General features: G+C 40.7%; 1 long non-coding RNA gene across 1 annotated transcript in view; it reads right to left on the bottom strand.

Annotated features, from left to right (window-relative positions):
• The window catches only part of LOC120299012, a 45,528-nt gene that overhangs the window by 557 nt on the left and 22,592 nt on the right, over nt 1–22,379 (bottom strand). The window lies entirely within an intron of this gene.

Below are 22,379 nucleotides of genomic sequence, written 5' to 3'. Positions count from 1 at the left end.
TCCCTAACTACCTTCCTGTGAAAGCTTTTTCAAATTCGTTTCCCTGCTCTCAATTCAGCGGTGTTTGCATATGTGGGATTTTACAGCTTGGAAAGAAAAGGAAAGAACTACTAACTTCAACAACCAAATAATTTGATCTTTGTTTTGTGGACACCTTGGGGGCCCAAAACTTTTTATTATAGAGACTTAGCATCTTTTTTAACTTCTTTAACTATTAACTTTGTAAAATATTACCTTTTTTGTGTGTTTTAACTGAATAAGGGGCTATTTGGCATTTGGGAAAAAATTTTGTGGTCTGCTGAGGACATCTTGTGGCAAATTTTGGCATAGCAACTGGAATTTTTCTTTTCAATTGTGCTTGTTGACTACTTTGATTTGTCCTTCATACTATCAAAAAAGATAAGACAGCTGGGTGGTGACAATAATTTTTACAAATTGTGGAGGTGGATAATGGCTGAGTTTTACTAAACATAGCCTCCACTAAAGGACTATCTTTAATCACCATGGAAATGGATGAACCCTATCCACAACTTAATTACAAACTTTATCCTTGAAAAAATCCATGAAGCAGGAATGAAAGCCAAAGACATTTTTACAAGACTACAAATTGAACCTCAAACTCAAACTGATCAACCTATAACCCCAAAAATAACAGAAGACGAACAATTTAACATTAAAGAAGACTTAATACAACATGCACAAGTGGCTGAGAACTTTGATGCTCAATCACTGACTTTAACTACAGCACCTGTAACTCCAAAAGCAGAGAACTTAGACATTTTAGATAACCAAACAACAACAACACCGGATATGACTCTCTACTTTACTCAGGTGAAATTGCAAGAAGAAGAGGACCAGACTGACTATAAATACCTTAAACCAAACATGGAGATTTGAATTATTAGGGCAACAACTTAACAATTACAAAGGGACCAGTTCTTTTGAAAGACTGATAACTGGACGTTCTCCCTTGATTCAAACAACAGGTGTAGGAATGAAGGGAGATACATCCTAGGTTTTAGAGGCACTGGCATGGAAACCTACTTGGCACAAAAGGAAAGCCAGAGTTAGATTTAAAAATGGGATTTAGAAATCTATTTAATGGGCAAAGCAGCTTTTCAGAGATAAGTTTTTTTTTAATATTTAGGACTTAGATTTATAATGGGAGTTAAAATTAACTGTTAGACCAGGGGTGTCAAACTCAATTTCATTGAGGGCCACATCAGCAGTGCGGTTGCCCTTGGGGGGCTAGGTGGCTAGGTGGGTGTGGCCAGGGTGGGTGCAGCCTAGTGGGTGGGTGTGGCCAACTCTACATCGTTCACGTCAAGGGGGCCTGTGGGGGCCTGGGCAGGAGTGAAACAGATCTGGGAATGGCAGAAGGGGGTGGGCCAGGGCAAGTGCCAAGGCATGGTCCACTGGAGGAGCCTCACTGTTCCTCTCAGGCCATGGGGGGGCTGGATGGTGGTGCGGGCTGCCCGGAGCCCTGGGCAGCAGAGGTCAAATGCCCAGCCTGGCCTTTGAGCACCCGCGTCACCAAGCCCAGCCCCACTTGCCCAAGGGGGGGACCCAGCTGCACTTATCTCCTCCTCAAGGCTGCTGCTGCTGTGCTTGCTCTCCTTGGCCAGGTTGCTCATGATTGGTACGAGGGCAAAATCAGAGGGAGGCCCATTCCCTATCCATGGGAGGAGACCCGGCTTTGTATCCAAAGCTTCCTTAGCAATAGGATGGGAGAACCCCAGAATAAGCCAGGAGGAGGGGGCAAGGGGATGGTGAAAGGGCAGCAGGGCAGACTAAGGCAGGAGTTCCCTCAGACCCTCCCTCTCCTTCTTTCCTTCTTTCTTTCCTTCCTTCCTAAGTACAGAGTGGTGGGAAAATATTTGAGAGGAGGGAGAAAAACAGGCAATAAATGCAGCTGGGGATGTGTCACCCTTTGTGAGGAATGAAAAAATGCACCATCACCTGGAAGTAGCCAGCACATGGCCTTCACCTACTTCACATATCTGGCTTGGTGGGCTCTGGGAGAGGTGATGCCATGAGCAGCGTGAGAGTCAACATTACCTACGCAATGCTACCCAGCCCCCAGCCCGCCCGGTATTGGCAGGCAGCAGGGCAATCTCTTCACAGTGCCGATGTTATGGTTCCGGCTAATGAAACACTTCAAAGAACTTCCAAGCATTGATTTTCCTAAAAGTCATTTATTATTACAAAATGTCAGCACAGGCATAACAGAGGCTTTATGCTAAGATCTAAGTTCTCTTCCTCTGAGCAGTTAAATTATCAGCATGTTTCCTCCCTAAATTAGCTGTCATATATCACATTATCCAATTAGTGTGAAGGTCAAACTTTTCGTTCCTCTTTCTTTCCTGGGCTTTGCCCCCACCCCCTTCTGCTCTGTATTAACCCCCAAAATACCAGACAGTTCTGCATATTGTCAAAGCAAGAATATACAATATTTGCAGTGTTGACATCCGGCCCCCCTTACAAGAAGGACAGATCCTGTAAAGTAAACAAAAGCATATGTTAAGGGTTATCTTTCGGTTTGTTGGCGTGTTTCACATGAAACCTTTTGACCAATCTGTCAGCTTTCATTTCACTCAATTTCACCCAGGTGGCTTCAGACAATAGGTATCCCTTCCATTGCACTAGGTACTGCAATTTCCCTCTAAAGATTCTAGAATCAAGAATACGTTTCACTTTATAGTGGGTCTGTCCCGCAACTACGAGGGGTCCAGGTGCCTTCTTCGAAGGAGGTCTTAAAGTGGAGCCCCGATAAGGCTTCAACAAGCTAAAACGGAAAACTGGGTGAATTTTCCCTAAAAGTCTAGGGAGTTTTAGTTCTACTGTGACTGGGTTGATGATCCTTACTATGGGGAAAGGCCCCAAGAATTTAGGTCCCAATTTCTTGCTGGGCAATTTGAGGCTTAGATATTTAGTTGACAGATAGACTTTTTCCCCAACTTGGAATGTTCTTTGGGGAGCCCTCTTTTTATCAGCCTGCTTTTTATAGATTTCAAAAGTCTTTTTAAAAGCAGTTTTTGTTTTTCTCCAAACTTCTTCCCCCCCCCCTCACTTGATCAAGTGTCTGGGAAGCAGAGGGCAACTGAGGATATTCAGGTATTGGGCTGAACTCTTTTCCTGTGGCCACTCTGAAAGGTGTGTAGCTGGTGCTGCTGTGCACAGAATTATTGTACGCCACCTCAACAAAAAGGAGGAGATCAGTCCAGTTCATCTGTTGGTAAGAAACGTAGCATCTAAGATATTGCTCCATCATTTTGTTAGCGGCTTCTGTGGCCCTATTGGTGGCCGGATGAAAAGCAGATGACAAACCTTGAGATGATCCAATTAATGTAAAGAAACTTCTCCAAAATTTCGCTGTGAACTGCACCTCCCTGTCTGAAATTATTCGCTTAGGGGTGCCATGCAGCCGGTAGATGTTTCAGGAACAATTTGGTCAGTCATTGGGCAGATGGGAGTCCTTTGCAGGTGATGAAATGAGCCTGCTTTGAGAACAGGTCTATTACAGTCCAGATGACAGTATTTCCACTACTTTCAGGTGGGTCTACTATAAAGTCCATAGCTATTTCTTCCCAGGTTTGAGAAGGGTCTGAGCAACAGGTTTATTTATTTATTTGTTTGTTTATTTATTTATTTATTTATTTATGAGACTTATATACCGCTTTAAGTGCAAGCACTCTCTAAGCGGTGTACACCAGTAAGCAATGTATATATATATTTACATTGCCCCCAACAATCTGGGTCCTCATTTTACCTACCCCGGAAGGATGGAAGGCTGAGTCAACCTTGAGCCGGTGAGATTTGAACCGCTGACCTGCTGAACACAGTCAGCTAAAGTGGCCTGCAGTACTGCACCCTAACTGCTGCGCCACCTCGGGTTGATCAGGTTCCTGCGTGAGCCGGTTGGATTTTTCCCTCGTTAGCCACTGAGCAGTTTTCTTTCTTTCTTTTGACAGCCCATTGTCCATGCTAGTGGTTGGCCCGGTCATGGCTTCCCTCCTCCTTTGCCTGTTCTGAGTGGTTCTGTAAGAGGTAGGGCAATCTCGGCAAAAGAGGGGATGAATTGACGATAAAAGTTGGCAAAACCCAGAAAGCTCTGGAGCTGTTTGCAAGTCTTTGGGGGCTGCCATTCGATTATAGCTTTCACCTTGACTGGATCCATTTCAATACCCTCGTTGGAAATTCTGTAGCCAGGATAGTCTAATAGGGTTTGGTGAAATTTACATTTTGACAATTTGGCATAAAGCTTGGCATTCAATAGTTTCTTTAACACCTCTCTCACTAGCTTTATGTGATCAGTCATATTCGTGCTGTATATCAGGATATCATCAAGATATCATCATTGAGAAGAGGTTGATCCGGGCGGTGCAAAGCTCGTCAGCTTTGCACCTTGCTGCCTGCTGAAACTGGGCAGAGTGGGGCTAGGCAGCATTGCACTTCTCATCAGATTTGTGCCACTCTTGGTGCTGTGAGGAGAGTGCCTCACTGCCTGCCGAAACTGGGCAGGCTGGGGGCTGGGCGTCCTCGTGCTTCTGTTTGGATTCACGCCGCCCAGCTCAGCCTCTCGGTGCTGTGAGGAGAGCGCCCTGCTGCCTGCCAAAAGCAGGCAGACTGGGGGGTGGGTGGCATCACACTTCTTTTTGGATTTGTGCCACCCAGCTCAGCCTGCCAAAACCCCTCCCCGGAGCCCATCAAGCTGGATATGTGAAATAGGTGAAGGCCATTTGCTGGCCACTTCCAGGCAATGGTGCATTTCTTCATTCCTCACAAAGGGTGACACGTCCCCAGCATGCACCCAGGGGGCAGGGCCGATGCAGCAGGGGCTGGTTCCTCGCTGTTTCCAGATGGCCTTGTGGAGCTAAGACTGAATATGTTTCAGCATAGATGGCCACTACAAAATTGTACATTGGCTCCCGGCCAGCCTGGGCCAGGACCAAGGCAGAGGGGGCCATTCCCTCACTGTTTCCAGGATGGCTTTGCAGGCCACATGAAACCACTTCACGGGCCACATCCGGCCCCTGGGCCTTGTGTTTGACATCTCTGTGTTAGACTATAACTTTAATTGTTATATGGAAATAGATTTGTGATAATGAAAGATATTTTGTTATTAAAGGAGAAGTTATTAGAATGAGAATCAGAATATATTTGTCTATAAAGAAGGTAAATTTTGGAATAATATGTGTATTCTAGTTATGTTAATTATATTATAATGAAATGAGGGAAATCAAGGTTATCTGAAGTTTAAACATTGGTTATAAAAGGCTAAATTAGAATATATAAATTGGAATTAAATAAAACCCCTAAACAGGACTTGGATATATATAATTAAAACACTATTGATAAATGTATTGATTGATGGAGCCTAGTTAGAAACTTATTAACATGAATATGATATAATATTTGTGGGAAACAGTGAGGGAATGTTATTGATGTAACCTGAGATATATATGAATGTTTTTGTTATTGACTGATTTCCCTAGCACCACGCTGCTTCCTAAGTATCTGGATGTTAAAATTTGAAAAAATAATAAAACTTGTTTTAAAAAAAGTCTTATCTGAGTCTGGGCTTCAAGCTAAGTTTCCTTTAAGCATAATAAATTGTTCACCGCTGGGGAAGGGGGTTTTTATTGTAAAATTTTTTAAAATTTTAATAAAAAAAATAAATAAATTGTTCACCGCAAGATGTCATTGATGACGTCTTCCAGCTAAATTTATATTGCAAGCTTTTCAAGTCTCTTTTCAAAAAAAGTCTCAAAAGCATTTTTAATCCCCAAATTTCAAAGCTATATATCTGTATTGATTCCAAATTAATCTTGTAACAGAAACTAATTGCTGTTTTTCCCCAAGCAATTAGTTTGCCTCTTTTCTTTTCCTGAGGGAATGGGGAGGAATTTCCCCTTCCCTCTCTTATCGGAGGGATTCTTTGCTTTGGGTGTTTTTTTCCAGGAAAAAGTATTAAAGTCATAAAGAGAGGATAAAGTCTCACCCAGTTTCATCCACATTGCTCAAAAGTTGCTTGTTAGTGCTTATTTTCTTTGGTTGTCAGCAGCTTCTGACTGGCCACACAAATATGGCCAGTCTTTCCCCTGCTGGTTTGGAGGGCTTCCTTGGATCAAATGGAAGGGCTGCTGCCCCTCCGCAATCAATGAGAGTCCCGTCCTTCTTTGTCGCCTCTCTGGAGAAAGTTTCAACCCTTTTTAGGGTCCCCAGTGGGGCAAAATCAAATGTGAAAGACAGAGCTCCATCTTCCTGCATCCATCCTGCCACGATGCCTAACCAGAAGCCAGGAACTTTGTCCTTTTAATGAGCTCCTTTGTAAGACAAAAGCCCCTCTTTTGGCAAAGGTCAGAGTAGTATTATGTTTCAGATAGAGATGGTGCTGGATTGATCTAGCAACATCAGTGTAAATTACAAAGCCCCAGCAATCATATAATAATACACTGTATTTTCATCAAATTACATCAAAGTTGAACAAGTATTCATAAGAAATTTGTGTTTTGATGGAAGAGTCTGTGTATTTGTCATATGTGGTGGTTGTTATGTATGTCAATCACAGTATCATTTATGGTTCAAATCTGACACTTCTAGATGAAAAGTACTAAGAATTATTGCACTATCACAATAATTCCCTTGAGCAAAATAACTAACAGGGTGATGGTTAAGTGGTTTTAGGCGTTCTTGCAGATATCTAGATATAGTCAAGTCAGTTACAGCCTTGATTTTGATCTCCCTGATATGTGATTTTTCCTGAGAAAAATGGGATGTGTAACTCTACTGATTCTGCTGTATGTTCATACAGCTTTTGATACCATCAAATTAAAAAAAAATATTGTGGTAACATTAGATTGACTATCTGGAATACAACCCATTCTATTCTTAGGATGCTATTCCTAGTTACACATTTGGCTTCATGGGAGAACTTTAGAGAGCTTATGTATAGCTGCAATGGTATGGAGTCCCATGTAGTTCCATGATGTCATCTTTGTAAACCTTCTGTATGATTCTATTGGATGATCCAGTTTTATATTCTTGTCATTAGAAAGAAGTGAGTTACTGCAGATATAACCAGTGCCTGAATATTTAAATGAATTAAATAATAGTCAATAAACTGAAGCCAAATTCCAATAAAAGAGAGGATTTACACAGTGTCTCACAGGTCCAAGAAATAGGTTGATTTTGGATTCTGGACAAAATAACTGTTTTCATGAAACAGCAGGTGAACAGCACTTCTACTGAATTAATTTCTTTAACTAATTAATTCGGGATTAATTTCTTTAAATTAAGATGAAAGGAGAAATGAATACCATGTCTGGTGTGTGATGGTTTCTCCTGCAGCCAGCTTTCTTCCTAGATTTCTATGAGTAAATTAAATTCTGATAGAAAATATAAAGAGACAACTTTTTTTGAGTCTTTCATCAGAACAAGAAGCATAGGCAGCAAGGTTAAAGTTCTGAAGAGTAATGCAAACAGAATAACTAAACCAACCAAACAACCATCCAACCAACTTTAACAAAATAACAGAATAACAGAATTAGAAGGGACCTTTGAGGTCTTCTAGTTCAACTCCTTGTCTAGCAAGAGACTGTATACCATTTCAGACAAATTATTGTCCTGTTTCTTCTTAAAAGTCTCCAGTGATGGAGCACCCACAACTTCTGAAGGCAAGCCGTTTCACTGGTTACTTTTTCTCACTTTCAGGAAAGGTTTCCTTAGTTCTAAGTTGCTTCTCTCCTTGATTTGTTTCCATCCATTGTTTCTTATCTTGCCTTCTGGTGCTTCTTCTTTGTGGCAGCCCCTCAAATATTGGAACATTGCTATCATGTCGTCCCACTCCTTCTTTTCACTAAACTGGACATACCCAATTCCTGCAACCATTCTTTATATATTTTAGTCTCCAGGCTCCTAATCAACTTTGTTGCTCTTCTTTGAACTCTTTTCATAGTCTCAACATCTTTTTTATAATATGGTGATCAAAACTGGATGCAGTATTCCAAGTGTGATCTTACTAAAACTTTATAAAATGGTACTAATACTTCACGTGATCTTGATTCTATCCCTCTGTTAATATAGCCTAGGATTACATTGGCTTTTTTGGCTGCTGCTGTGCACTGCTGCTTCATATTTAAGTGATTGTCCACTAGGACTTCAAGATCCCTTACACAGTTATGCTATTGAGCCAGGTTTAACCTAATTTGGCAGCACTGGTGCTCTTTAAGGAGAAAAAGGATGAATTGTTGAGTTTATGCATGGATTCCAAGGGGATTAACAGTGGTGTGCATGGAAAATATGTACCCCCTCCCTTTCATGAAGGACATGTTGGGGACCTGTCCAAGGGCAAGGTGTTCACCAAGTTGGATCTGAGGGAGGTGTGAGGATCAAAGAGGTGGATGAATGGAAGACTGCTTTTAATTGCCTCATAGGATGCTACCAGTTCTGAGTGATCCCTTTGGACTACAAGGAGACCAGCTGCATTCATGCAGCTATTTAATGGAGTGCTGCATTGGCACCTGTATAAAGGGGTGCTGGTTTACCTGGATAATATTTCATCTATTCTGAGAAAATAGAGGAGCACATGAAACTAGTGAGGAAAGTGCTATAGAAACTACTGAAAGTTAAACTTTATGCTGAATTATTCGAGTGTGATTTCCACAAAAATAATTTGGACTATTTGGGATATCTCATATCAAGTGAAGGGGTGGAAATGGACCCTGGGAAAGTGAAAGCCATATTAGAGTGGGAAGCTCCCTGAACCTGGAGGGAACTGCAGAGCTTTCTGGGGTTTGCCAATTTCTACCAACAATTCATCCCCTCTTTTGCACAGATAGCCTTACCCACTGTGGAACTGTTAAAGACCGGGTGGTGCGGTGGTGTTTGAAGTCGTTTGTAATATAAGCTGATGCTAGCAATGTAGCTATGGGGGCAGTCGTGTGATGTATCAGAACTTTTCTCCATTGCTGGCAATGGGATAATAATAATAATAATAATAATAATAATAATAATAATAATCCCCCAGTGAGGCACTACCTTGACGTGGTTGTGGGGCTTGCATACTCTGAGGAAGATGAGAGCTATGCCAGAGGTTCAACCATACTGGACAGGTCTCATCAGAGGAGTCAGACAAAGAGTGTCTCTCCCATAAAAAATATGGTGAGACGTAAATTTCAGAATGCCATACCGGCTCGGATGTCACCCGGGTTAACAAGGTCCGCTCTAGATATTGGAGTTCCTGGATATCTGGTGAAAAATGGGTTACAGGACTCAGGACTGTTGGCTGAGCAACCAGGGCCAGCAGCTGGTTGCTGGAAGAAAAGGTGTTTACCCATCGCAGATACACAGTGATTGAAAACAAAGATATAATGATCTGTTACTACAGATCAAGTCCAACAAGAAGAGGATATCTAAAATGAATGCACCAGTTCTGGAAAGAACAACATCCAGAATCAGAAATAACACAACAGACACTAGCAGATCAACGCCGATTTATAATACAAAATAAAGTATTCACAAAAACAGAAATGGATGAACTGCAAAGGTTTACCCAGGGCAAAGAAATCAAAGCCTTACCAGAAATAATACAGAATGTAGAGGCAAACCAGGGGGAGTTGGCAGTGAAGGAATCCAGCAGAGATATACAATTGTTCTCATTTGGAAACCAGGCACCTCTTCCTCAGGAAGAACAATTGTCGATAAGAAAGACAAAAAAGTCTGGATAGTGGACGTGGCAGTGCCTAGAGACAGCAGAATAGACGAGAAAGAACTGGAGAAGATAACAAAATACAAAGATCTACAAATAGAAATAGAAAGACTGTGGCAAAAGCAAGCAAGGGTAGTACCAATAGTAATAGGCTCCTTGGGTGCAATCCCAAAACAACTGGAGCACCACTTGAACACCATTGGCATTGACAAATTTGCTATTAGTCAATTGCAAAAGGCGGCCTTATTAGGAACTGCTTCCATCCTGCGACGATATCTGTAATACCATAAAATATCCACATCTGCCTATCCCCGGTCCTGGGTAAGGACTCAATAGGTAGACAAAATGCCAAATCCAGTCTGAACATCTGGCTCACTGTGTGATGATCAATAATAATAATAATAATAATAATAATAATAATAATAATAATAATAATAATAACAACAACAATAATAATAATCCCCCAGTGACGCACTACCTTGATCCCCAGTGAGGCACTACCTTGACGTGGTTGTGGGGCTGGTGTACTGTGAGGAAGATGTGGCAAAGAAATCAAAACTACCAGAATTAATTCAGAATGTAGATAAAATAGGAGAATTGGCAGTGAAGATTCCCAGAGAGATATACAACTGTTCTCATTTGGAAACCAGGCACCTCTTCCTCAGGAAGAACAAAACCCTCTAACTAAAGAAATAAAAAGAATTGAAACAAAGAAAACTGAGCATCTAGAACAGCACAAAAACAACAGAATAAGGCTGCCTGCATTGAAGCTTGTTTCAAAGAAACAGCTAGCACAAGCATAAAAGATGCAAATACTTGCAATAGCAAGTATAAGCACCAATTCACTGCAAGAAAACAAACCAACTAATGTACAGCACAGCTGCAGTTATAACTGAATTACCTGGATGCAAAATCAACAAAGAAAAAAACAAACAAAACAGTGCACACAAAAATGGAAGGTTAGACTAGAAAATAAGATCAGCAAGTAAGATCACATGCAAGCAAGCTAGAACAGATGAAAGAAAAGAAGCTGAAGAACAAGAAGACCAAAGAATACCTAATCAAGAAATACCACTTAGAAACAAGGAAGATCAAGGAAGCACTGGAAATAATAAAGCAACAAATAACAGCTATAGCCAGGAAAATCAGTAGATATGAAGCTCAAATTGCAAACTATAGGCAGAACCTCCAATTTCAATCCAATCAGAAACGTTTCTACCAATCCATCAATGGAGAAACTGCAAGGAATCAGTCAGTACCTGACAAGGAAGAAACAGTGCAGTTCTGGAAGCAGATATGGATAACCCAAAGAAATACAACAAGGATGCGGCTTGGTTAAAAGAGGTGGATGCAAATAAAACAGAAGTTGAAATGAAAGAACTAGTAATAACAACAAAAATGGTAGAAAAAAGAGCAAGAAAATCAAAAATTGGTCAGCACCAGGTTTGAAGATGAACTGCATGGGTTTTGGTTGAAACATCTAACTGTTATACACCCACTCATTGCCAAGCAGTTCAACAATATACTACAAGGAGGAGAAATTGAAAAATGGCTAACAACTGGGAAAACCTACCTAATAATGAAAAATCCAGCAAAAGGGGCAACACCAGGCAACTACAGGCCAATTACTTGCTTACCAACAACTTTCAAATTACTAACTGGTGTGGTAGCTGATGCAGTACAACAGCATCTAGTTGAAAACAATCCCTTTCCACCTGAGCAGAAAGGAAACCGCCCCAATAGCAGAGGAACAAAAGATCAACTCCTAATAGACAAAATGATCTTGGAAAACTGCAAGAAAAGGAAGACCAACCTGAATGTGGCATGGATTGACTACACAAAGGCATTTGACTCTCTGCCACATGATTGGATAATCAAGTGCCTAGAAATAACAGGAGTCAGTAGAAACATCAGAAAATTTGGGCAAAGATCGATGGCACAATGGAAGACACAGTTGCAGATCAATGGTGAGAGGCTGGGAGAGGTTAATATCAAGAGAGGAATATTTCAAGGAGATTCATTATCACCATTACTATTTGTTATTGCACTGTTTCCTCTGTCAACAATACTGAATAACTCAGGACTTGGCTATCAAACATCAAAAACATCGGCCAGACTATCCCACCTCCTTTATATGGATGATCTGAAGCTGTATGGAAAAACATCATCTGAAATAGAATCGCTGCTCAACACTGTCCGTATATATAGCCAAGATATTGTTATGGAGTTTGGCTTGGACAAATGTGCCACGCTTACTATCAAACAAGGAAAAGTAGTGAAAATTGAAGGAATCAAGATGCCCCACGAAAATAACATTAAGAGTCTGGATGAGGAAGATTACTACAAATACTTGGGTATCCTTCAAGCTGACAACATCAAGCACACTGAAGTCAAGAAAAAGATTAGAGGTGAATACATCAAGAGAGTGAAGAAGATCTTAAAATCCAAACTCAATGGCGGAAATACCATAAAGGCAATCAACACCTGGGCAATCCCAGTCATTAGGTACACAGCTGGAATAGTGGACTGGACTCAAGCAGAACTAAAAGCAATGGATAGGAAGACCAGAAAAATAATGACAATGAATCATGCCCTTCATCCACTCAGTGACATTGACAGACTTTATCTACCAAGGCAAATAGGTGGGCGTGGAATGCTACACGTACATCAGATGGTTGAAGAAGAAAAAATGGCTTTGGAAGAATATCTGAAGAACAATGATGAAGATGCACTGAAATTAGTATATCAGGAAGGCTTACTAACTACTGGAGAGACCAAACTGGCCTACAAGAAAGACCAAATGAAGAACAGAATAGAGGCATGGAAGACAAAGCACTACATGGCCAATACATGAAAAAAATAGCTGGGAAAGCAGATAATAATAAAACCTGGCAATGTCTAAGAGCAGGAAAATTGAAGAAAGAGACCGAGGGACTAATTCTGGCTGCACAAGACCAAGCCTTAAGGACAAATGCATATAAAGTCAAAATTGAGAAGACAGCAACAGACAGTAAGTGCCGCCTATGCAAAGAAGCTGAAGAAACAGTGGATCACTTGGTAAGCTGTTGCAAGAAGATTGCACAGATTGACTACAAGCAGCGGCATGACAAAGTAGCAACAATGGTGCATTGGAAGATGTGCAAAAAATATCATTTGCCTGTAAGCAAAAACTGGTGGGATCATAAAATAGAGAAAGTCATAGAAAATGATAAAATTAAACTGCTCTGGGACTTCAGAATTCAGACAAGTACCTGCAACTTAACACCCCAGACTTAACAATTGTCAGTAAGAAAGACAAAAAAGTCTGGATAGTGGATGTGGCAGTGCCTGGAGACAGCAGAATAGAAGAGAAAGAGCTGGAGAAGATAACAAAATACAAAGACTTACAAATAGAAATAGAAAGACTGTGGCAAAAGTAAGCAAGGGTAGTACCAATAGTAATAGGCGCCTTGGGTGCAATCCCAAAACAACTGGAGCACCACTTGAACACCATTGGCATAGACAAATTTGCTATTAGTCAATTTCAAAAGGTGGCCTTATTAGGAACTGCTTCCATCCTGCGACGATATCTGTAATACCATCAAACATCCACATCTGCCTATGCCAGGTCTTGGGTAAGGACTCGATAGGTGGACAAATTGCCAAATCCAGTCTGAACATCTGGCTGATGATTAATAATAATAATAGTAATAATAATAGTAATAATAATAGTAAAGTTGGAAGGGACCTTGGAGGTCATCTAGTCCAACCCCCTGCTCAGGCAGTAAACCCTACACCATTTTGGACAAATGGCTGTCCAGTTTCTTTTTAAAGACCTCCAGTGTTGGAGCATTCACTGCTTCTGGAGGCAGGTTGTTCCACTGGTTAATTGTTCTAACTTTCAGGAAGTTTCTCCTTAGTTCTAGGTTGCTTCTTTTCTTGATCAGTTTCCATCCATTGGTTCTTGTCCTGCCTTCAAACGCTTTGGAAAATAGCTTGACTCCCTCTTTTTTGTGGCAGCCCCTGAGATATTGGAACACTGCTATCATGTCCCTCCCTCGTCCTTCTCTTCATTAAACTAGACATACCCAATTCCAGCAGCTGTTCTTTATATGCTTTAGCCTCCAGTCCCCTAATCATCTTTTTTGCTCTTCTCTGTACTCTTTCTAGAGTCTCAGCATCTTTTTTACATCGCAGTGACCAAAACTGGATTCAGTATTCCAAGTGTGGCCTTACCAAGGCATTGTAAAGTTGTATTAACACTTCACGTGATCTTGATTCTATCCCTCGGTTAATGCAGCCTAGCACTGTGTTGGCCTTTTTGGCAGCTGCAGCACACTGCTGGCTCATGTTTAAGTGATTGTCCACTAGGATTGTCCACTGTGAGGTCCCTCTCACAGTTACTACTATTGAGCAAGGTACCCCCTATACTATACCTATACATTTGGTTTTTCTTGCCTAAATGTAGAACCTTGTTTTTTTCACCATTGAATTTCATTTTGTTAGATAGTGTTCTAACAAATGCCCAGAGTTCAAGTCTGTCCAGATCCTTCTGTATCTTAAGCCTGTCTTCTGGAGTGTTGGCTATTCCTGCCAGCTTGGTGTCATCTGCAAATTTGACTAATTCCCCTCGTCCAAATCATTGATGAATATGTTGAAGAGCACTGGACCCAGAACAGAGCCCTGGAGCACCCACTACACACTTCCCTCCATATAGAGGCAGTTCCATTGAGGACCACACACTTTCCTTGTGATGCATCCAGCCCGTGGGCTGGCAGTTTGACACCCCTGTTTTAGAGGCTTCCGGTTTTGCACAGTGGCACAGCAGCCAAAGATCGTGGGGCTTCACATCCTATGGCTGATTTCTGTCTGCTAGGGGACCCTAAATGGATCTGAAGTCGCCCTATAGAAGCGATAAAGAAGGAGAGAAGTCCCGCTGAGTGCGAAGAGATGGCAGTCGATCTAATTGGTCCAGGAAAAGCTCTCCTGAAACCAGCAGGAGAAAGGCTAGCTTAACTTCAGAGTCTAGCCCAAGCTACAAGCAGCCGAAACCCAAAAGCACTATTTTAAACTGACTGGGTAAGGACAGTGATTTTCTCTCTTCTACTTGATAACTGATTTCCTGGGGAAAAAAACACCCCAAGAAGCAAAAAGCCTCTGAAAGTGAGGAGGAGGGGGATCTTTGCCCCACCCTCCTACAGACAGAAGCAACGAATTAAACCCTTAAGTGGGGACAGAAATATACTGAAATTTTATTTATTTTATTTTATTTATGAGACTTATATACCGCTTTAAGTGCAAGCACTCTCTAAGCGGTGTACACCAGTAAGCAATGTATATATATATTTACATTGCCCCCAACAATCTGGGTCCTCATTTTACCTACCCCGGAAGGATGGAAGGCTGAGTCAACCTTGAGTCGGTGAGATTTGAACCGCTGACCTGGTGAACACAGTCAGCTAAAGTGGCCTGCAGTACTGCACTCTAACTGCTGCGCCACCTCGGCTCATGAAATGAAATGAATATAAGACCTAATCCTGGATAAGTTTGAAATTGGTGGAATGTGTTAAGATTTCTTTTTTAAATAATGAAAATAGAAGAAAATAATTGTTTATTTTGAAAACTGAAAACTGAAAAACAAATGAGTGTTGACTTCTAGTGGTAGATGAAAATATAGTAGTTGCTTCAATACAGGAACTAGCAAAGCCCAGGAAAAGATACTTTATTTTTGGGTGACCGTCAATGTCTTAATAACAGAAAACAGCTGTGACAAAAAGAAAACATCTCAGGCTATCTACAAAGAGAGAACTATAAACTTTAGGAAAAAAATTGACCTTTCTGGATTACAAATACTTATTCAATTGTGACATTAAAGCTGTCTGCAGAGAAAGGAAAAGCCTGATTTTTGGCTATCATGGAAAATCAGAGATCTGCAGAAAGAATATACCAAGAAAAAACAAATACTTTCCAGGAGGAGATATATGCTATGTTGCAACTAATTCAAACAACAATGATCTCAAACTACGAGGAAATTAAAAATAACTTTGAAAATATAATTGAATGCATCTCTAATGTAACTTTACAACAAAAAACTCTCAGAAAATAAAAATAGAGAGTGAGCAGATAAAAGACACAACTGATGAACCAGAGAATAGAGATTTAAAGATGGAACCTAACAACTGAAGAAAGTATGACTTAACCCAGGTGGAAAAAAACTTATAAGAAATAATGGACATGGAAAATATAACTTATACTTTAAGATCACAAAATAAGTCTGAGGACAAGAAAAAAGATTTGACAAAATGGATTACAGAGCTACCAGGAGAATTACAAAAACTTAAGAGACAAAAAATGATAAGAGAAATTAAGAAAGAAAGGAAAAAAAATCAGACTCCTGGCTTGATGTCGTAGTGCCATGGACATAGGAAAATGGGGTTCCATCTTTCATGTTCTAATTTGCCTCGCTGGGGACCCTGGAAAGAGTTGAAAGTCACCCCATAGAGGCGACGAGCAAGGAGGGGACCCCCGTTTGGTTGCAGGAGGGTGGCGGCCCTTCTGTTTGATTTGGGGAAGTCTTCTAAACTAGTGGGGGAATGGCTGGCCATATTAATATGGCCAGACACAAAACTGCTGACGGCCAAAGCCAAAAGCAACTTTCAAGCAACGCAGATGAAACTAGGTGAGACCTGATACTTTCTTTAAGAAGAAACAGAGGGGAGGGTTAGAAAGTGTGGGAAGGAAATGCGATTATAAGTAGCCATCCAAGGATCTTGAGAGCCAAGGTCAGAAAAGCAGGAGTCTGACGAAGAAGTGGACTGTTCTCGTAAAAACCAAAGAATAATTGGGCAACATGAATGCTTGGAAGGTGGGGGTTATGGAAAGCTATTGTTAACTAACCAGATTTTTGCAGGGGAAAACCAGAGCTGGTTTTGCTTCTTCAGTTCCAAGATGTGTATTGAATAAAATTTATCTTTTATGGTACTTCAAAGCCGTGAAGATTCCTTGATTTTGAATTCGATATTTGGATGGTTGACACCATCTGATGGTGATGTTGCTTATTCCCACATTTTTTTAGCTTACCAAGAAGTAGATTATGGTCTAGATTATCAAATGCCTTACTGAAATCGAAGTATGCTATGTCTATGCTAATTCCCTAATTCAGGGCTTTTCAACCTTTTCACCAATTATACCACTTCTAGGATAAAGCAATATTCGAGTACCAATAGCAAGGTGTCAAAAACTTGATGACCCCCCCCCAAAAGGAACAAAGTGATAAACTACAGGCAGTCCTTGACTTACAACAGTTCGCTTAGTGACTGTTCAAAGTTACAACAGCACTGAAAACAGTGACTTATGGCCATTTTCACACTTATGACCATGACCATTATCCCCAGGGTCACATGATTTACATTTGGATGCTTGGCAACTGATTCATATTTCTGATGGTCACAGTGTTCCAGGTTCATGTGATCCCCGTTTGTAATCTTTTGACAAACAAAGTCAATGGCTGGGGGCTGCTTGTGGGGGAGCGGGCAGGACTGTGAGGAGAATCCAGGGGTCTCCAGTGGAGAGGGGTGGGCACCAGGGCATGGTCCATCAGAGAAGCCTCATCATCCCTCTTGAGCTGTGCGGGGGACTTCCAGATGGTGGTGCAGGCTGCCCATAGCCCTGGGCAGCAGAGGGCAAGCACCCAGCCCAGCCCTCAAGCTCCTGGGAGACCAGGACCTTGCAGCTCAACCCACTCCAGCCCCACTTTTCTGAGCGGCCTCTGGCTGCACTTACCTCCTCCTTGAGGCTGCTGCTGCTGCTGTGCTCACTCTCCTTGGCTAGGTTGCTCATGGTGGGTTCAGGAGGGCAAAGTGCGTGGGTCAGAGGGAGGCCCACTCCCTCTCCATGCAGCCCCACATCCTCAAGAGACACCTTCTGCGGTGATGGAACTGCAAACTAATGAAAGCTGGGTTTTTTTGAGTACTTGTTGCTTTTTCTCAATGTGCTGCCGATCGCATCACATCCTGCCTCCCTGAGCTCCCGCCCCAAGCTCTGTGGAAGGCTGCAAGAAGCTCCCATTGCAGCTTCTCTCATCTCTCCTCTTCTTTTCCTCCCCATGCCACAGCATGGGGTGGCAAGGAGTGAGACCCCACCATGATGCCACCGGCCATAACTATCCCACGCAGGCAGGGGTGGTCTTGGTGAATGGTAAGTCTGGTGGCTGCAAGGTTAGGTCATGAAGTGGGTGTGGTGCTGATCTACTGATGGAGGCCATCAAAGCCATAACGCACTCAGGAATTTTGAGATTTGGCTTGTTGCCTGAACTGTCCCAAAGACATCCTGATAAACTGTTTCCAGTACAGGCTGAACAATGACATGTATAATGCCTGTGTGGCTTGTGGGGCACCAGCCTGCCTCTACGAATGGTGTCTTCTGGCTGAAAAGGTAGAAATTGACCAGAGTCAGAACTTGTACCATCTCATGAAGCCATGGAGATGAACCCAGCCTGAGAGAAAGAGAGAGTCTGGCAAAGCCTCCACAACCCAACCACATTCTACCACTTGTTTCAAGTGTGGCAAAGAAGGGCACCATACCGTGGAGTGCCATAGCAAGACCCCAGTTAGGAAATTGGATTGCACCTCTGGGGGGAAGCCAAGCAGCAAATCCGGCCAGCACTCAAAAGATATGGATGGCCCTTAAGTCCTCGGACTTTGTGGAGCTCCCCTGAGCCCCAAAGGTGGGGGGTAGAGCTCTGACTATACCAGACAAAGAGTTGGGAATGTCAGAGAGAAATTATGATGAAGATCCATTGGTAGGTGGGCCGATTGACCCCATAACCATGCCCATAGAACTGACAACCTTGGGTACAGGCAGGAAAATGGCTTTAACCACTCTGTTGGACTCAGGTTGGACATGGTGCTTGATAAGTTTTAACTAGTTGGAAAATTGGGGCCTCCCTTCAGAAAACTCAAAGACCCTAGATGTCAATGCTGCTAACATCGGATGTTCTTGCTTTGACAACAGATGAAAATGCAGCCATTTTCTCTATGCTTTTAAATCAGTTGGTGCTGGGAGGGAGGATTGGGATGAGAGTTCAGTTAGCCATAATAATATCAACTCTGCCATGGGAATCCAAGGACAAACTGGGTCCAGAGCTGATAATGTTTGGCAGGCTGGAGAGCTGTGGAGAAAGCCTGTGCTTCAAGTTAATTGGGGAATGTGATTCATGATTGTTTAATGGGGGTGGGAATTATACTTTGTTACTTTGTATCCAGGGGAGGGGAAATTAGTTTTGGGGTTCAGCTATGTAGTACCGATACTTTGTTTCCCGAATAAAATATTATTTAAGGAAAACAATGCCTTAAAGTTCGTTTAAAGGGTTTCATCTGTCAGAATCATGACATTAATCCCAAAACTACAATTTTTACCTATCCATCCTGAGGTCCCAAGCTCCAGTCGCTGTCCCTAAAGTCGAGGGATAGACCCTCATTCCACATTTGGAAAGAACCATGCAGTTTCTTCCTTATAGCTCTCTTACACTTTCTTAAAACAGTGTGTATGTTTTAATTTAAGTAGGCCGTTTGCTGATTAACAAACTCAAGGCAAACTAATTTATCACCTCTGCTTTTAATTACTTGTTTTGATTATGATTATATTACCTGATTTGTTTGCTTTTTTCTCTATAGAAAAAGGGCAACAAAGAAATATCTTTTAAATAAATATTGCTAAAATATAAAAAAATATTGTAGTCCCTATAAACAATATTTTTCATTAGAATAGCTATTCTCTTAACTTTCAGAGTTTTCTCATATAAGAAACTTTGTGTGAAGATGAAAACAATCCATAATTAAATAATATTTGGAGAATGTACATTATTGGGCACAACTTAGTTGTTCAAAATGTGCGTTTTCACTCCAAACATTATGCAGTTATTAATGAAAGACTACAGTCCTCTGGGTTGTTCTTAATATGAAATTCTAGCACATCATTTGCTGATTTAACACTATGACCTAGTAAAAATCCAGAAGGGACTGTGGTTCATCAGCATTAATCACAATTCATGATTTCATGACCTTCATGTTTTGAACGAATAACTTTTTTCATTATTTTAGAATGAGATTCCAAAACTCTACATGACTCATATTACAAATTCAGGAAGGCAATGCATTATTTTTTAAATCTAAGCCAACACTTACCTTATCTTAGCTGATTTTTGTAATAGGTAGTAATATTACTACAGGTATAGTGTAACTAGTACTTACAGAGTTACTGTATTGGGAAAAGAGGAGTTTGGAACATTAAAGGCAGAATAAACAGCAATCAAATAAAATAAAAGAGCAGATTTCACTTCCATTAGAGACCTACTCTCTGTATCCCAGATGAAGATACCTTGCAGAAATATTTTGCCTTATCAAAAAAATACCATAAACATTCAAAAGCACTATCACATTTGTGACCTGTTAAGTACAGCCCAGCACTTGATAGCTACTATAGAAATTCCACGTGGCATGGATAGGAGTAGAAAAGAATCAAGGAAATCCACCTATCAGTTATTATCAGTGCTTTTTTTTGTAAAAAAAAAAAAAAAGGTGCCGGAACTCACACACGTCATACAACCTTCCTTGCCTACCCTATAAGGTTTACCTTTGTAGTTGAAAAAAAATCCCTTCAATGTTTAGTGTATCTAAAAGACTAGGGTTTTGTTCAAGGTAAGTTAATACTATTAATGTACCATGTAATGTGTGGCTTTAAATTACAAGAAGGAATTTTACTAATCTTTTGGGGCATTTACCATTGGCATACCCATTTAGTTTAATGAGTGGAAATGTCAGCTTTCTATGTGGAATGAAGTTGGCCCAATAAAACAAAATTTAGTTGCTTGTAAAAGATTGAATTATTTTTAAGAAGTTGTCAAACAAGGTGGAAAATTTACATTTGGAGTTTAATATGGATATTGACTTGAAACAAATTAAAGTTAAAACTTTGTCAGTGAACAGATTACTTTTAATTTACCTTTAAGTTAAACCCAATTTAATAAATAGATCTGATTAAATCTCATACTGTAGGTCTACTTTTATATCTGACCAATGCATAGTTAATATATATTATTATTAATAATAATACTGCCAAATCACAAGACATTGGCTTTATTCTTATTATTCCTCTCTACAGTTTGAACATAAAATATAAAAGACTAAAAAGAGATTTTCTTAGACATCCCAGCCTTTGAACTACCCAAGTAACCGAAACAGCAAAGTTTCGCTGTCGGGCAAGCTTCCATGCCAGCCACCTTTCTTTCCTCTCACTTTGCCTCTTTTTAACCTCACACCCCACTTTATGTAAGGGAAGGCAAAAAGCTCATTCAACCTCTCGTGAAAGATGGCCTCCATGTTTATGTGTCTACCATCACCACCATTGGCTTCCACACCACATGGTCTGACCCAGCCAATCAAGCCATTCTCTGGCTGTGGTGCTCAGGTACCTCATGGCTCCTCCTAGAGGAGGCAGACAGACCGGAGGGGAACCCATTCGCACCATACCGCCAGCGGGGCATTTTCAAAAATAAATGAGGATAGGAAAGGAAACAATAGGAAAAGAACGCAACTCTGAAAAATCCATCAAAAAAAGGTGCCGGAACTCTGTTCCAGTGCATTCTATGACAAAAAAAAAGCCCTGGTTATTATTAACCGTGGTCTTGCAAAATACTGGAAGAAAGAGCTGAGATCTGGAAAAGAATTTCTCAAGCCATTTCAAGGTAGTTTATTCACAGAATTAAGCAATTGAAGGATGCACTGAAAGAAATTCTTGCATTCAGTGGCATCACAATGATCAGATTCATGCAACTTGTCTGCAAACATGGAAGTGGCCTTTCTAAAGACAGAGTAATTTGGTTCCCTCCTTTTTTAAAAGACTAATGTTTATAGTTCAGGCAAAAAGAAAGAATAAAAATAGGCAATTTGATCAATTCCAAACATGGAATAAAAAATCCACCCATTATATATATCCAGCAGAAACAGGTACAGCATTTAGTGAGTAACTTTGATCCATGAATAATGTCTTGTATCATCATAATGAAAGACTTTAGTGATCAAGAGAAGGGCTTTTTAAAAATTAAATTTAGTAAAACAGAAAAAGGGGAAAATACAGAACATTTATAAGAAAAACAAGCTAAAAAAATGTGTTAGTGTTATATATACTTTTTTCTTTGGTATTGCTTCTGTTATTTGAATTTCATTCATCAATAGTGGTTCCACCAGTGCTCATTCAAGCTTTTTATAGTATAGTGCTATCAGCCTATCTGGGCATTGCACTACATTATATTTATGTTTTTATTGCTTCTTTAATCTCTTATTAACTTGCTTAAAAATTCTCTATGATCTTCACTATATTTTTTTAAGTTTTGAATTTTAAATATAGGTTTTGCCTGGATATAATTCCTTAAAATGAGGTGTTTTTCATACATATACGTATACGCATACACATACACATATAAGAAACTGAAAGACAAAACAGATTTCAGCTCTGTTTATGAAAGATAATATACTCTGAGGCAAAGAGAGAATCTGAACTTTTTTTCTGAATTACATTAAGTGCTAAGTAATTGCAGGTTAAATTTTCAGGGAAGCTGAAAAAGAAATGGAGGGGAAACCAAGTTCTTATCATGAAGTCCTTGATTTAGTTTGAAATGTGAGCCTTATGGCAG

Source organism: Crotalus tigris, unplaced genomic scaffold (assembly GCF_016545835.1).
Source record: "Crotalus tigris isolate CLP2741 ecotype Arizona unplaced genomic scaffold, ASM1654583v1 scf7180000024167.7108832, whole genome shotgun sequence".
NCBI classification, from domain to species: domain Eukaryota; kingdom Metazoa; phylum Chordata; class Lepidosauria; order Squamata; family Viperidae; genus Crotalus; species Crotalus tigris.
Note: the sequence above shows the minus strand (reverse complement) of the source record. Positions and strands in the feature narration are given on the sequence as shown.